Here is an 18,791-nt window from a genome sequence, read left to right as displayed (position 1 = left end):
TGACATGGTTTATTCTGTTGGAATACAAAAAGTTCCCTGCAAACAGCTCGCGGGCTTTGGGCAAAACGGTTGTAACTGACTTTTTGTAAACTTTTCATTACGATAAGTAATAATAATATTTTATTCATTTTTATCAGTAATACAAAATTATTTTGCATAAATGTAGGTATTGTACATTCATTTTAAGTTCACACAATATACCTCTATTGGCATTATTGTAGTCAGAGATATTTGTTAAATATCAAGATACGACTGTTTTGCGCTTAAAATCTTGTAATGTTTGATTTTATTTTTTATGCAAAAAGGTCGTATCTAAAAATCAGATCAGTTTTTTTCTGTTCATATGTCTTAATATGAAGACTTTTATTCGGAATACTTGAAATATGTGTTTATTGAAATATTTTTTTTAATGATGGAAGAAAATACTACATTTTATATATATTTGAATTAAAGTTGGATTGCCTGGGGGACATGACATTTATCGCATTGTGCTTGTTTTTTAACCAATAAATATAACTTTAAAGTATTAACAGTTTATTTTATGCTTTCCGATGGTTTATAGAGAAATATCAGTGAAATAAAAGTGTCACAGTCTTACATGCTACGTACTGGTAAAATTGTCATAGTCTGACATGCTACATACTGGCACAATTGTCACAGTTTAACATATTACATACCGGTACCATTGTCACAGTCTGACATGATACATACTGGTGCCATTGTCATAGCCCGACATGCCACATACTAGTATAATTGTCACAGTCTGACATGCTACGTAGTGGTACCATTGTCACATCCGATATGCTACGTACTGGTACCATTTTCACAGTCTGACATGCTACATACTGGTACCATTGTCACAGTCTCAGATGCTACGCACTTGTTATATTGTCACAGTCTCACATGCTACATACTGGTACCATTGTCAAAGTCACACATGCTACAAGTTGGTTAAATTGTCACAGTTTGACATGTTACATACTGGTACCATTGTCACAGTCTCACATGCTACATACTGCTAAAATTGTCACAGTCTGACATGTTTAATAACTTACTGGTACCATTGTCACAGTCTGACATGCTAATCACTGGTGCCATTGTCACAGTCTCACATGTTACATACTGGTGCCATTGTCATAGTCTGACATGCTACATACTGGCATGATTAACACATTTTTACATAATACTAACCATTGTCAAAGTCTGACATGCTACGTACTGGTGCCATTGTCACAGCTCGACATGCCACATAGTAGTATAATTGTCACAGTCTGACATGCTACGTAGTGGTATGATTGTCACGGTCTGACATACTACCTACTGGTATAATTGTCACAGTTTGACTTAGCTATGTAGTGATACCATTGTAACAGTCTCACATGCTACATACTGGTACCATTGTCACAGTCTATATTCTACCTACTGGCATACTTGTCACAGTCTGACATGCTACATACTGGTATAACTGTAACAGTCTGACATGCTACTTTATGGTTTCATTGTCACAGTCTGACATGCCATGTACTGGTACCATTATCACAGTCTCAGATACTAAGCACTTGTACCATGCATTGTCACCATCGGTCATGCTACGTTCTGATATAATTTTCACAGTCTGACATGCTACGTACTGGTATAATTGTCACAGTCTGACATGCTACATACTCATTTAATAGTAAATGTCTGACATGCTATGTACTGGTATAATTATCACAGTCTGACATGCTACGTTTTAGTACCATTGTCACAGTCTGACATGCTATCCACTGGTACCATTGTCACAGTCTAACATGCTATGTAGTATGTACTGATTTATTGTCACATTCTAACATAATACATGCCAATACCATTTTCACAGTCTGACTTACTAAGTACTGGTACAATTGCAGCGATATTTTTCTTTTTTTTATAAAGTACCGGAAAATGGCCTTTTTCCAATTAGGAAAAAACTACAAATTTCCCTATGGCTGTGAAAAAAATTCCCAATTGAAAAAAATAAAAAAACAATGCAACTTTTAATTAGTCTTCCTATGCAGCTCTATGGCTTGAACCTAAGTTAATATAATATTGACAACTTGACAAAATGTAATTATCAATTTTAAAGCATTTGTGAGCAAAACATCAAATACACCAATTTTCTCAATTTCTGGGTTTTTCTCGCACAATTTTCCGAATTGGGCTGGTACCGATACTTTTCCCAATGTGTTACAAAAATCACAGCATTGTCTCAGTCTGTATGTACTGGTACCATGGTCACAGTCTGACATGCTAGGTACCATTACAATATAATGTTTATATTCAATTTCAGTGCAAAACGGTTGCAACTGCAGATACGACCGTTTTGCAATGAAAATAATTTCATTTTATTTTTTGAGATTATTAATATTGACATTATAGTACAAAATATGCAATAAAGTCATTTTTGTAAAAAATGTCAGTTACGACCGTTTTGCGCTAAGCCCACGAGCAGCTGTGTATCTTTGTAAGGGAAACTACAATATATTCGTAAGATAATGATTTAATGTTAATTGAATCATTCCAATATCTATTTGAATAAAATTTGCTGAATTATAAGATAACATTGAAAAAAAGCAAGGGAATGTCAAAATTAGATTTCATGGTCCTAAAACTGTTCTACAACTGTATGCAGTACAGTGTTGTTGTTTTTTGTCAAATTTGGGACCGTTATTTTTTCCCATTAACATCAAAAAGTGTATACTTTTCCCAAAGGAATGTCTAAAATTATATCTTGACAGTTTAAAAATAAACAGTTTTTTAAATACAAAATAATTTTAGTTAATTTGCATAAACAGCTGTATGGCTTGAACCTTAGTAAATATAATATTAAAAACACTTACTCTCAATTTTAAAGTATTATGTAGGCAAAAAACAAAAACACCAATTTCTAAATTTTAGTCAAAATTGACACAATTTTCCCCAATCCATAGGTCCAAAGCCTTAATGCCTAATTGGTGACAAAAACATTGCAGTAGCAGTTTTGGGGAATAAACCCTACTGAAAAGAATTGCTGAAATCTTATGATATAAAGATAAGAATTGGTATTATAAAATAAAAGTCTCCTTGGGTTGATGAGAAGGTTTATATCCCCTAATTGGACTTTAATCAAGGACCAGACTAGCCAATACATGGTGTTAAATAGTACTTGACAGAAACAGAAAAGTAAACAAACAACAGTGGCCAGTGTGTTGGCTTTGACAGGAAAGTAATATGCTCCTGGGGATAGGCCCACTTGTCAGTGATGTAATACCTGTAATAGGAAACAAATATAAATATTTGCATTGAATATTTGCCTGGCTGTCTGTGCTGTTTTTTGACAGCTGAATAAAATCAAAAATGGAATGAAAAATACCCTGCAGCATGTTTGATAGGAGAGTCAATAATTTATGAAGTCTGACCAACGGTTGTTTATGTATATAGTAATGTAGTTGATTTTGAGTTTGGTGAAATTTTCCAAATTTAACACCGTTGATTTATGAAGTGGGAAGGATTGAGTGTAGAGAGTTTAAAATCCTATCAGTTTGTAAACAAAGTGTCATGACAGTGTGGTTTTCATTGCATTATTTACTTTAGCTCACCCGTCAGTATGTAAACTAGGTCATTACACTATTTGAGTTGTTTATAATTTATTTCAGCCTATTAAAATGAACTCGTGGATGTTCTATTTAAATGTTAGTGGGTCATAGAATGAACAGTTTGTGTAGGATTTAAAACTATAAAGGTAAGTAAGCAAGCGGTATGTTTCGTTGTATTATAGAATGACATGTTAAGACAGTTATTTAAACGTCTATTATGAGTTTATCAAATGCACCAAACTACCCAAGTATTACATGTATTTGGTGATTATATATGCTTCTATGATTATTTATTATAATATTATGTTTACAAAGCTCTTGAAGTTTGATGCGTAAGGAATTATTGAAATTTAATACACTCTACATATATGGAAATATTCCAATTATGTTAAGCACGACATTATTTATATATCACTATAGTTAACAGTACATTTATTGTGTATTAGGTAAACCTATGTCGACCTAATTTGTTATATTGCATTATTCAATTAGGTTTATAACTTGGCCATCATGATTATTCTTTTTAGAATCTGGTAATAATAGAAGTCAAGAGGTCAAAGTCTAAATAAAGGCAATTATTGCTATGAACGATGGATGACGGCGGTTTTGTAGAGCAAATTAATTCTTTCCCACTTAACTAGAAGCAACATGAAAATGGCTTATGTGCAAACAGCATAAAACCAGAACAGCCTGTTCAGGTTTTAATTTGCTCTTTGCTGCTCATCAGTAATTTAGGGTTGGAAACGAAGCCTTTAAAACTTGAATATAGTAACAAGAAATATTTTTTAAAAAGGTATATGGCGTTGATTTACAGAGCTCCAGATAGCTTATCTAAGTAATTGGGTAAATACCCACTACTTTTGAGTTCAATTGGGTATTTTCCAGAGCTCCAGATAACGGTCGTATTTTCGTAATTACGAATTATTTTCAAGTCCGTTACGTATTTATTTTTAAATCTTGTCGTACTATTAAGAATTACAAAATCAAGTTACGAATATTATTTTTACATCGGTTCGTATCGATTTTTATTGAGTTCTTTTCGCGTATTAAAGATCTTTGCGGTGCTTATATAGAATGGTTATCGGGTTTGTTTAACACAGCGCATTTTTTCCAATAAAAGCGGCGTATGCAGTCTATCTGTCAAAAAACAATGGCGGCGCCCAGAGCGTCCTTAAAACTGCAAAGCGTCCAAAAACACGCTTTTAACATATTGTACGCAAAGTGAGCCCAAGTTAAATGTTTAGAAAGACATTTTAGAAATGATCTTATACGATGTTGTATGTTCAGTTTCCGACACAGTCGGAAAAGCTAAACAAAAATGCGACACGACGGGTCCAAACTTAAACACAAAAAAAAACATTGAACGAGTGGAAGGGACAAGTCCTGTGGCTAATCGTTGAAAAGATTGAAGGGGAGACCCGTTATAATTGTGAAATATGTAAAAATTCATCTAAGGCATGCAATCTAAGCACAGTTTGGACATATGAAGGTATTTCAAAAATAAAATTGTATAATACTGAAAAGACACGGTTGAACTCGTATAAATAAAGTTTCTAGTATGTTTATTTTGATTTTTTTGCATGAAAATAACCATTATTATTTATTTTTAGGTCATTTATAAAAAATAAGAATTATTTTCCAAAATTAAGTAGTAACGTTAAGAATAAAATTTCAGAGTTAAGAATTCTTTTTGAAAATCGGGTAGTAATTTAAGAATTTCAGAAAACCTTATCTGGAGCTCTGTTTTTCATTTTCAAATGGGTACAAAATTCGGAACCCATTACTTTAATTGACAACACAGGTGGTTAGCGTGTGGCTATGATATTAATTAGTGAAAACATCATTTTGAATGATAAATAATCATAACGAAAAATTAACTTTATGAAAAAAAAAAATCACTATCAAATATATATATAACAAGGTATGCAACTCAAAATCACCCAAAAACAGGGTGCATCGCTTTGAACAGCCATATCTTCATCAATTGTGCAGCGATTTTCACGATCTCGGTCTTATTCAATGCAGAAATGAATTTCCTTTCTGGAAATGTTTATGTCTTGCAATATTTTTACAAATGCTGGGTCACTTTTTAAGAAATAACACGATACACAACTCGCATGACCCAGTTGACAATGATCATTTGAATGCTCTGAGCTTTTATGAGTACATACGTACAGCTCATAGTTCTTCTTGTCAAAGGCAAAAACAATATTAAAAAAATATGTCTCACGAATGTCTATAAAATCGAGTTCAATCAACCTAATACATTGTTACAAACACAATACCTTTTGCAATCAACATCAATTTGCGTGTATTTTGTTGAGAAATGCTCAAAACATAAACTTGATAACAAATCGTTTATGGCGGAAGTTGTGAATTATCGATAAGAGCAAAGCGAAAGAAAAGGTTACACTGCACAAATTGTTTTCACCGTAGTATCTGATGATCTGGTCTTATGGTAGCAGTTGAAATTGTATTGTGTATAAAAGTGTAGTTTGAATTAGGACACATTCTTATGAATGCGTATGTTTGCATTGTTAACAAGTTGTTATTAAAATAAAGATACAATGTGGTGTTGGTGTAACTTTTACTATTTTACTAAATGAATGAGGTTTGAAATGCTATGAAACACTTTCTGCATCAATTAAAATATTTATTGAACATATTCCATATTTGTTTTTGGTTATTAGGCTAGATTATTTAATATACATGTATATGTAGAAAAATATTGCAGACATACACACACGCAAAGTATAAAGTAATGGAAAAAAGAAACACCATAAGATAAACTTAACAAACAAAACAAGAAAGAATAAAGAAATGAATATGCATTGTTATAATTAGGGATGTCAACGAATATCCGAATATTTGGTCCCGCACCAAATATTCGAATACTATTTTCCGAATCAAATATTCGGAAGAAACAAAATTAAAAAAATTGAGTAATTTCAAAGACGTAGCATTCGTGAAATTTGCTTCAAACATTGTTAAAAAAACTTGTTCCTCGTGTCATAGTGTTTATTCCGGTAGGCGCGATAATGCGTCGCTATGGTGATGACAGTATACCTGTCATAAATCCCCCCAATTGCCTAGCTTCAGGACACTTTAATTGACCAAATACAGTCACTCTGTGTCAAAATTAGGTGCAAATCGCTTCAGCAATTAAAACACCGACCCGCACTTGATCTAATGACTCGAATTACATTTAAAAATGATCAAAGATTAAATGAGTAAAGGAAAAGCCGACTTGGTGTACACAACAAATAAAAACTTGTGCAAAAGATTTTTGATTGACATAAATCGCGTTCTCCAATCAAAAATGTTTTTTTGCTCTAATTAAATTGAGTAAATGCGTATCTTATGGTTACAATCACGTTGTCCAATCAAAAAAGCGTTTAGAAAATAATTTACTCGCCCCCTAATGAGTATTTGCGTATCGTATGGTCCAAACTTTAATTAATTACTCAATATTTTATCAGGTACTTTACTTAAAGAAATGTTTTTGGTATTTTGCCCTCGTTTTGCCCTCGTTTAATTGAAAATATTATTATTGCTTCATGAATAAAGTAAATTTCTGTCAAATCAAAACCTACACCTTCCGCTGCTAGGAACTATTTCACGAGATCATCCGATAAGAAGTTGGCAACGTGTAATTTGTGAGAAGCTAATCGTGTGTACATTTGCGGTACGTCCAATTTTCTCAATCATGTGAATAACAAACATCCATCTTCGGCATAAACAGTTTGAAAACAGTTTTTGTCATTCAATTTTAACAACTACATCTAGCTATAAACAGTCTCAATATCAAAATAAACAAAAGTCACCCAAAATTATCAAATTTATATGAGCATTTTGAAATTGTTGATGTTATTAACACTGAAAGCTAGACGTGGCTGTTACCGTTCAACTCCCGCAAGAATGAACCCAACTACCTTCCAATTCGCCGATTCCCCTACACATCTTTTTCAATGAAGAAAAAGTTTGATTCCTTTGTTCAATCAAGCTTTTAAACAAATATTCACGACTATTTGATCAACATCTAATAACAAAAATAAATCAACATAATCGACTTCGAATTAGCGACGGGCAACGCTGCGTCTATATTTAGTCACTTCCGGTAAAAACGAAAGTAGAATTCATGGAGTAATGGTACGGTAAACAAAGTTGATTTTTTTTCCAACAGATGTTGACAGAATATCCGAATATTCATTTGGAAGGATTACCGAATATTCGAATACCAAAATCGGTATTCTTTGCCATCCCTAGTTATAATGAAATATAAGCACATACAGCTAATAGATTTACAGAAAGCGAAATCCGAAGCAAGATCGAGGGACACCACACATAATCAATTGGTCCCTGTCGGCTCAGGTACTACTTATCAAGTACCCCGTGTAACCTTAGGTAAACTACCATGTTCCCGGGTACCAATAATACGCTTAAAGGCACCTGGCAAGACGATGGGGTTCTTTAAGTATATTTTCCATACACCGGGTACTGTGTAGTAAACTTTAAAGTACCCGGGATACCATATACACACATACAGCTGATAAATTTACATATATGTCCCCGTGTGTGATTGTGCTTATTGAAAGCGAAAGCCTAAGCACGATCAAGGGACACCACACATAATTTACGCTCAATTGGTCATTGTCGGCTCAGGTACTACTTAAAAGAACCCCGGGTACTCAGAAGTATTCTACAATGTACCCCGGATACGGAAAATACGCACCCGGTCATAGTCCATAAGACTTTTTAGAACCGGTATATATTTCTGTACCCCACAATCTTTCCAGTATATTTTTTAAAGACCCCGGGTACTTTGAAGTAGTATCTGAGCCGACAATAACCAATCGAGCATACTTTACTATTGCTTAAATAAATCATTTTATATTTAGAGTCCGCATTTAAGATGTACATTGATTTGACAGGTGGTAATGTATTTGTTCATTTGTTTAACATATGAGTGTTTTGGTATATACATGTATTGAAATACCTTAATTGTGTATGATCAATCTAGTAGGAGAATTCATTGAGACTTGCAATATGTTATACGTCCAACGCTACACTATGGTATGACGACCGATGTCCTCCTATCTAAATGTTCTGATAAAAGTTTAATTTTTTCTCAGTACGAGATTTTTTCACCACTACGTCCTTAAGTTTGCTTATGCCTTGGTGGCACCTTTGCCCAAGGTCCTGACAGAGACGCTCTTTCATTAAGATATTAACAAGCATCTTCATGTCCTCGTCAGTTGTATATCCGTATGGTTGTTGGTTAGTAGGAGACAGTGAACTGAGAGAGACGTTTAAGAGTGTTGAGTGCTTGAGATGGTCTGTATAAAAGACTTAGTTGACTAAAGAGATGGGTGAAAGTGTGTTATGCGTTAGGGAAGGTTGCGTTTTCAAGAATTGTTCTGTATGTGAGTGTGATCTTTGTCAGTGTTGTTCGAGGTGTTGTGCAAAATGTGTTGGTGTTTTGGAGAGATTTTTCATTTGATTATTGTCAATGATGAGAATGTAATGATAAACAGACAATAATAACAAGCCAAGAATATATATATATATACTGGCATTTTCCCAGGAATTTGGTCAGGCACAGCGGCACGCGATTGGTGTCGATTTCTTTATTTACTTTCTAAATGTTATAAATCAAAATCCACACTACTGTGGAGCTACTAGAACACAACATTTCTTTTATTATTTATGTATTTGTCCTCAGTTCATTTTATTCAAGCCATATATTATAATATTAAATAACAACCAAAATAAACAGAAAGCAAAAAAAAATTATTGAAAACATTCCGTGACCCATGGAAAATCTTGCTTCCAACTACTGGTCGTTTATTAGATTGTATTCTGTCATGCACAAAGACTAAAGAAAAATGTGTTGCAGGAATATAGCTTATTTCGTAAATATGAAAGAAACTATATATATATTGGATCTGAATATATTAAATGTTGGTACTGTTAAGTTATAGTCGCCGTTAAGACAATAGTGTGAACAAATTTTAAATGGTCGGGAGCAATCAAATAAGACGTTTGATTCCAATCAATTGTATTTATAACTTAAATTACGCACAACTACTGGTTGTTTATAAGATTGTATTCTGTCATGCACAAAGACTAAAGAAAAAAGTGTTGCAGGAATATAGCTTATTCCGTAAATATGAAAGAAACTATATATATATTGGATCTGAATATATTAAATGTTGGTACTGTTAAGTTATAGTCCCCGTTAAGAAAATAGTGTGAACAAATTTTAAATGGTTGGGAGCAATCAAATAAGACGTTTGATTCCAATCAATTGTATTTATAACTTAAATTACGCACAACCGCAACACGCATCAGTTATGGTTTATTTTTGAAGCATGTTCTTTATATTTTTTATTTTCTGCAATAGTCGTAAACAATTAAAATATTTAAAAGATCACCGTGGCGTAGTGGATATGGTGATTGCAGGGTTCGCACAGGGCTTGAAAAGTGCTTGAAAACGAGTCCAAGGCTTGAAAAGCCCTTGAACAAAGGTTGGCCTTGAAAAAGTGCTTGAAAAGTGCTTATTTCATGTAAAAAAGCCTTGAAAATGTTTATTTATGCTCAAAATTACTTTTATCATCGCTTTAATTATTTTACTTAAATCGTTCTTAAGGGAAATATTATGAAAATTTATCATAAATTCCTTCGCGCAAAAAAGTTGAAAACGAAATATAAGTTTTGTACACTATTTAGTACGAAACGTTATGTGTACACCACGGAGTGTATATTGACAGGAGATGAATCGAGTATTTGACCCTTACTTTAGTAAATTCAATCTTATGCAAAAACTATTCATCCGATTTTATTGGTTTATACGTTATCTTGTTGCTTATTAATTCATCTTTCAAAAAAATATAACTTTTAGTATATTCCTGTTGTTATTAATGGATTTATAGCGAGTTAAACACAAGAAATACAAATTTTATGTTTTACCACCGCGCGTTTTAACGTGTCGTGGCTATCGATCTTTTACGATTAGCGTACAGCGAAGCGCCGAGGTTATACATTTTGATGTACCCACTCACGTCTTTTGTTAAACTATAGTTTCATTTCTCGGCCGATTTTGACAAATTATATATCATTAGAAAGCTTACGTTACGCAGTAAACAGATATATCAATATATATTAAGTTTTTCTTCTGATTTCGACAGCCCGGCGAGTTATAACTTTAACTTTTGCAAATATCATACCGTTTTGGAGTTTTAGAATCTAGATTTACGGTTGACATGTTCGTACTTAATACCAATTTGTAGCGTTTATATTTGGAGTTCAGTTTTAAAAATTACATCTTGCTTAGGAGAAAAGAATTCTGTATACGATAGAAAAAAAATTTGTTAAAAAACCAAAGTAATTAAGGAATGAAGGCGGGAAAATGTAGCGCGCGTTCCTAACGCACTGAACTGATGCTACGGTCTTGGCGATTATGCTTTTGTTTAGAAATCGGCCATTGAATTTCTTTTGCCATCTTATTATATTTTTTATGGAATATATTGTAGTATTTTGTTCACGAAACATATCAATAAAGCTTATTATAAATGAATCTTAATAAATTAACGATTTCAGCTCTTGTTTATAACACAGAAAGGTTGTAAAATTTATGATTAAACAGCGTATATAGCGGACCCTCTCGATATTATTCGGCTTTGCATGCATACTTGAAATAAAATGGGTGTCAAAAACATTCATCGTTTGCTGTTTATTATCAACAAGGTAATTATGTATAATTATTTGAAATGTTATTTACCTTAAATTATCAATTTATTAAAGATTCTTGAAAATCACGGTCCGTGTTACGCGGGTCATTTCGTATTTTGACATCAGGGCATCATGTCCAACTATTGAAAATCAGATTTTTTTCACCGGGACGATGACGGCTTGGATTTAGACAGGCAGACAGATAGTTTATTCAGACTTAAACAACAGTACATCGTCTTCAACTCAAATATATAAATTATTTTTAGACGAATTGTTAGGTGATTACACATATAGCAGTGATGATTCTGAGAATGTTGCCATGTTTCTTATCCGTGTATTCTAGAGTCCATGGTTTGAGCATTTTTACCGCGGTGTTCAAAAAAAGATATCTCAATAATCTTGTTTATTGATAGATCTGTGGTTTTATTGCCCCTGTGTTCAGCACAAACCAATTATCTCGTTATGATCAGATACTGTGCCGACCAATACTAAATAACACTATGGTGTCATACGCCACAGCAGGGACCTATACTTGTATATTGGTCCCTAACCACAGGTGGCAATGTCTGGTCAGATTACACTTTTTATGATACCTCCATGTCTTCTCGTGGTATTAGTGGTCATTTCTTGGAGTAATGTAACGCCCAATACTCAATTTTGCGTTTATGAGATATGTAGCGTATTGAAAACATTTATAGTCATCTGCCCATACAGATTGCCATAAACTAAATACTGTATAGATGTCAGCCAGCTAAATCACAATAATCATAAGTGCTTAATACCTATACATGTACATTTTAAACATTTAAAAAATCTAATACTTAACATTTAACGTATTTAGCGGGTACCGGTAAAAAAACTCCGTCATTTCGTAGTCCTATAAAGAGTGTATGGTAGTGTACGGAACAACATAATTAAAAACAGCATTCTCATTTGACCACAACGGGGTTAAATAATCTTTCCGAAAAATACAAATAATACAGTGTTTTAATTTAGAATTCTATATATTTATAACTCTGTTAACTTATAAAGATATTTCAATATACATGCATAGACAGTTGACCGTGATTTTCAAGAATCTTTAAATAATTTTAATTAATTGATAATTTTTGGTTAATAACCTTTCATATAATTTTACATAATTACCTTTTTGATAATAAACAACAAACGATGAATGTTTTGACACCCATTATATTTGAAGTATGCAAAGCCGAAAAATATCAAGAGGGTCCGCTATACATTTGTATACGCTGTTTCATCATAAAATTAACACCCTTTCTGTGTTATAATCAAGAGCTGAAATCGTAAATTTATTAAGCTTCATTAATACTTAGCTTTATGGATATGTCTCTAGAACAAAATATTTCAATATATTTCATAAAAAATATAATAATAATGGCAAAGGAAATTCAATGGCCGGTATCTAAACAAAAGCATAATCGCCAAGACCGTAGCATCAGTTCAGAGCGTTAGGAACGCGCGCTACATTTTCCCGCCTTCATTCCTTAATTACTTTAGTTTTTAAACAAATTTTTTTTCTATCGTATACAGAATTCTATTCTCCTAAGCAAGATGTTATTTTTAAAACTGAACTCCAAATATAAACGCTACAAATCGGTATAAAGTACGAACATGTCAACCGTAAATCTAGATTCTAAAACTCCAAAACGGTATGTTATTTGCAAAAGTTAAAGTTATAACTCGCCGGGCTGCCGAAATCAGAAGAAAAACTTAATATATAATGATATATCTGAAAACTACGTTACGTTAGCTTTCTAATGATATATAATTTGTCAAAATCGGCCTAGAAATGAAACTATAATTTAACAAAATACGTGAGTGAGTACATCAAATTAATAACCTCGGCGCTTCGATAAAAGATCGATAGTTACGACACGGTCACGTGACTTAGACACAACAAGATATTTGGCGTAACGGTCCCGTTTCTTATCCGTGTAATCTAGAATCCGTGGTGTACACGTCACAGATTATGTGTACTACGTCAGAGGTTCTCCATTGTGATCAATTTTTGCAAGTGAAAACGCAGGGATGGGGAAGTGTCATTTCAAACCAGGGTGGTTAACTGAATAAGAGGAGAGAGCTGGAAGAACTGGAAAAGGAAATCAATTCTGTTAAAGACAAAATGTTATAGTAACTGACTGCTGTTCAAATGTAATGAACTAGTCTGTTTGATGTGAGCATAGAAAAAGACAATGTGTTTGTTTGTAGTAACTTAAAAGTAAATACAGTACAGCCAATGCGGAACAAACGTATTTCGCGATCCGCGGCGGCAAGGCGAAACGAGTCGATGCCGCGTCAGTCGTTGAAGCCGCGTCAGTATGCGGCGGCAAGTCGCATTTCGCCACGAAACTTCGCATCTGTCCGCCGAGGCATGCCGCGATCCGCGACATGATGCCGAGTCGATGCGCATCATGAAATAAAAAATCTTTTTAAAATTTTTAGTTACATGTAGTTAACAAATTTTGAAAGAACAATTATAATAATAATTAATAGTGCTGCAACAATATACCGGTATATCGGTATATATCGCAATACGCAATCCGCATATTGTATTGCGATACGATTTTCATCATACCGGTACAAAAATTTTACAAAAATTCATTCACATTCTGTCCAGAAAAGCCATCCGAAATAACGATATCAAGGTAAACAAAGCAAAGCGGTGTGAATAAAATTTTTACGTAAAAATAGCATTCTAAAAAGTGTATTATACGGAGTAGCGTTGTTACATGGGAGCATTCCTTCGATGCTTTTGAACAGATTATCGTTAAATTAATTGCGCACAACTGTGAATGTTTCGTTCGATTCTGAATTGAGCATTTTTAATTTGTAATCCAAATTTCGGAAACACACTTCCAAATTTTAATGCTTACGCGACAATAAAAAATATCGTCAAATAAAAAGTGCTTTATTCTTTGTCTCAATAAAAAACGCGCGAAAATTATGCAGACATGTAGAACGTCGCATGAAAAGTATGGGTGTATTTTGTACAAAAACCAGAATAAAACATCTGGATATTTTCGCAAAACATCACATCAGGCGAATTACGCGTGTTCAGTGAAAACAAAAACGTCCCGGTAGGACGTTATTTCATCACATCTTTAAATAGTAACGAATGCCATAATGTTTTTGATACTTAAGAAAATTTGCGAATGTTTGTGTTTCTTGTTATTCTAGAGCACATTTATAGTAAATATTTACCAGAATTTGTTTTAAAACTGGAGTATACGGGATTATCGGGTAATTGGCGAGTTATAATTCTGGTACAAGTTTGCAATATATTGCGATACGGGTTTTTGTACTGACAATATATTGCAATACGGTTTTGGGCGTATTGTTGCAGCACTAATAATTAAAATCATAATAAATTTATTGTGCGCGGAGTGTATTAGCATATACATGTAAGCATAGTTAATGTGTCTGGCCAATTAAGTTTGTTTCCCGCCCGTAGTGTATGTATTTCACACATAAACAATGTCACGTAATTATGTTTTCGCACATACAAGTGGTCAAGGCTCCAGCATATGGTGGATTTATAAATTAATTGCATGTTGATTTTGCTATTATATTTAAGCTGAGAAAATTAGCTGTTTGAAGCCACATCAATAATCAAGACGGTGAGGACGTATTTGTTGTTTTGTTAATTATCAGCTTATTATAAATATTGTTTGAATATGTGTATGTAAACACATTTTATTTTGTTCATATTATACAGTTAATATCGCTACTAATTACCCGATAATTCTGTATATTCCAGTTTTAAAGCAAATGCTGGTAAATATTTACGATACACAAACATTCTCGATATTTCCTTAAGTATCAAATACATTTTGGCACGTGTTACTATTTATAGAGATGATGAAATAACGTCTAATCGGGGCTTTTTTTTCAACTGAACACGCGATTTACGCGTGACGTGATGTTCATGTATTTATACAACACAAAATACACCCAAACTTTCCAAATGACGTTCTTCATGTCTGCATAATTTTCGCGCGCTTTTTATGAAACAAAGGATATTTTAGCACTGTTTATTTGACGCTAGAATTTGCTAAAGGTCGCGTTAGCATTATAATTCGGAAGTGTGTTTCGGATTACAAATTAAATAATGATAATCAAACGAAACATTAACAGTTGCGCTTAATTAATTCTACGCTTCACATACATGTATGTACATATAGGTGGATAACTTTTCACTCGATCCGCCGCGTACGTATGCGGCGGATTTACTCCGCGAAAGTACGCGAGGTTAATACAGACTCTGCGTCGTTGCGCGGATCGATGCCGATTGCCACGGCGATACGCCGCGTGAACACACGATTCGGCGGCCGCGTACTAATAATCTGGCCGTGGCGTAGCCGCGGATTATGTTTGTGCCGCATTGGCTGTACCGTACATATGTGAGACTCATTGACTTATGGATGGATAACCTGTATTTCTATGTAATAACTAGAAATAACATGTATGAGTTATTGTGGAATAAGTGTAATGTGTTTGAGCAAATAAAAAAAAGATATTTACTATGTTAATCTGGTTTGAAAATGCAGTTTCAAAAAGAAACTAACGTACGGTTCTCGGCCTTGAAAATGAAAATTAGGCCTTGAAAAGTCCTTGAAAAGTGCTTGAATTTAGGTTTGAGATTTCTGTTTGAACCATGGATTGGGAGATCACGGGTTCGAACCCCACTGGGAGCGTTCCTTCGATCTCCTCCAAAGGACACCAAGTACTGGTTCTAGTCCCAGGAAAAGAACTTGAGAGCGTTTATGCTTAAGGCTTTTGATGCAATCAATCTAAATTAATAGGTTTTAACTAATTAAAATAAAACAAACAAACAAATGGAGCATATCTTTAGTTGCTCTTACTCAATATGTACCTGTAATAATAGATCATTATCGACCATTATTAGGAGACAAACGCCATAATTGATCCCCATGAACGACCCGTAAATCGTTCATACGTGTTATCTAAGCCCCTTATGCACACACCGCTGATAAGAGCGTGCATGTTTTGATTGAACGTTGGCCAAATGCAAACAGCATTCGGATTAGAGCTTGCAAGCGCTTGTGAAAATTTCAAGTGCACGCATTTTAGTCCGCTGGGCTAAAATCGCCCTGGGGAAATCCCTGATTATATGTATCTATTCATATGAATATATGGTGTTCAAATATATATATGAATACAAGTTACACTTCACTGAATGGGTTGTTTTATATAAATCATTGTTCTTAAATCATGCTCGTGTTTTACTTTATGTTATAATGTATAATAATGTCTATCTCAGAATTCAATGAATTACACTCAATATTAATATTAAAGTGATAAGTCTTATGTTACTAAGAAGTGAATTTTTAATTTATGTCTTACCTTATTAAAGTATCTGATGAATAAGTCATTATCAATTGAAAGTCATACAACTTATGTTACTTATCAGTGATTTCTTTTTGTATTTTCTATTTATTCCTAGTTTTCATAATTCTTATAATCCATGCACTACACTTTTGTTATTTTCTATTTTGTATATGGCTAAAAGCAATTGTATGCTTTAGAGCTAATAAATGTTGCTGCTGTAAATGTTGTTGTATTATATTTCCCTTACGGCTGATCTAAGGGTCGTCGTTCCTTTGGTTTTTTCCAAAAGTCTGTTGTCTGACCGCTTTTCATATACAATTAACATAAGTATTAATTAAAATTTGAACAAATTGTATATAAAATTTCTGTCCATTTAAAACAAATATTTAATATTTGAAAATAAACTTTCTTAAAAACATAAATTGTAGGTTCGGAGAAAAGCATAGGTAAACCGTTTATTGGTACAAGTTGTAAACACACTGCTTGTGTTCCTTTAATTTTTCTTTTGGTTAATAAAAAATGTTCCATATGCAAACAAGTTGATATTTGCATTTACGGTTGACGTGTTTGAAACTTTGATTAAAATCTTTCTTCTGCAAGCACACCATATCATGTAAGTTATCTTAATTTGCTCATTATAGATATATTGACGATTTATTTGTGTTAACTCGTGCCAGAAAATAGTTTATACTGCTAATTTTACCAATAAATTAGCGCCCGAAATCCAGGCGGTAAAATTTCTATGGTAAATCTCATTATCAGTTGCAACTCCCAGCGACCTGGAGGGTCAATATAGCTGGGAGTTGTATTATTGCAACTAGGCGTTGATTGTGGTTGGAGTTTGAAAGGTAAAGAGTTCAATGAATGAGATCAAGGATAGTGAATGTCTTTTTCTGTGCAGTTCTTAGCTGCATCACACACAGTACGGGATGTTATGCGGAGTTTTCGTGGCTTATTTTACATTATTACATATGGCTGGTCATAAACCTATAGATACAAAACAGAAAACAAAAAGAAGAATGGAAGTGAAATTAAAACATATGAGACAACCGGCCACACGCAAAGTATCCATACATATTTTAAATATTTATACGCGCGTTCTTCGAACAAACCTGTTTTAGTGGTTTGTCGGGCATTGCTATTTGATTTGATTATTAACAGTATCGAGAATCATCGCGCTCATGCTTAATACATTAGTCAATATGGTGGAATAATTCTTGTTAAATTAATCAAAAATAATTTATTTAATTTATCATGATATTGTTGAAAACACATTAAGAATCTATTATTGACATCCTATAATTATATCGCTGAATATCTTCATTTCACATATTTCTGGTCTAAAGAAAATTCCAGTTCACCTAGTTCACGGATAGCATCTATATTATATAACGATTATTTTACTGGCTGCAAACTCAGGTCAGCACATAGGTAGTCGTGAAGACGCAGCGATGACCTGTAAATAAACTCTGACATTCGCACACACTGGCCGCGAACTGACCCTGTTACCTCGCGGGTTGAAATGCGATGCATTAAAATGAGGCCACGCCTCCACTGCTCTTTATACTTTTACACATTAACATGTTGACAGGAATATGGAAGTCAGTACTAAATATGAGAACATAGCCTTTAAGTACAAACGCTCTTGTGCTGGCAATCCTCTGAAAATAAAAGGTGCACGCACAAACTGTATTGATGTCGAGAGTTGAGTGTAAAACTGTTCTATCTATTTAGCCTTTTCATTAGAGATACAATTGTTTCATGCAGTTAAACAGTGTTACAAAGACGCGGACATGTTTCCAACTCAAATCAGCCAATGGAATAAATGAAGTGTATTCATGCGTGTCAAGCCACGGGAAATTGTATTTAAATTTCATTGGACACTTACACAGGTCAGGTAAGGTCAAAAGTGACGTTTAACAGCTACGCCGAAAAAAAAGCTTAGGTCTTAAATTAAATATTACTATCTAAGGGACGACAAGTGTGTCAAAATATGTATCTAAGTGGTAAAGGGTTAATTGGCTTATTTGACCTAAAGGTGACCTTGAACATCCACTTGCCTGCAGAGAAGAAAACCTTCCTAATCTTGAAGCCGAT

The 18,791-nt window shown here is 33.7% G+C and overlaps 1 protein-coding gene across 5 annotated transcripts in view; it reads left to right on the top strand.

Annotated features, from left to right (window-relative positions):
* Nucleotides 1–18,791, top strand: part of LOC127874092 (interleukin-6 receptor subunit beta-like) — a 188,948-nt gene that overhangs the window by 43,380 nt on the left and 126,777 nt on the right. Inside the window, exon 1 of one of the 5 annotated variants that reach the window (XM_052418213.1) lies at nucleotides 3,599–3,739. The exons of the other annotated variants lie outside the window; for them this stretch is intronic. The gene's annotated coding sequence lies outside the window, so the exon portion shown is untranslated. Of the gene's footprint in view, nucleotides 1–3,598; nucleotides 3,740–18,791 lie in introns of those variants that run through there. 5 annotated transcript variants of the gene reach the window in all.

The sequence above is a fragment of the Dreissena polymorpha genome, chromosome 3, assembly GCF_020536995.1.
Source record: "Dreissena polymorpha isolate Duluth1 chromosome 3, UMN_Dpol_1.0, whole genome shotgun sequence".
In the NCBI taxonomy this organism is placed as follows: Eukaryota; Metazoa; Mollusca; class Bivalvia; order Myida; family Dreissenidae; genus Dreissena; species Dreissena polymorpha.
Note: the sequence above shows the minus strand (reverse complement) of the source record. Positions and strands in the feature narration are given on the sequence as shown.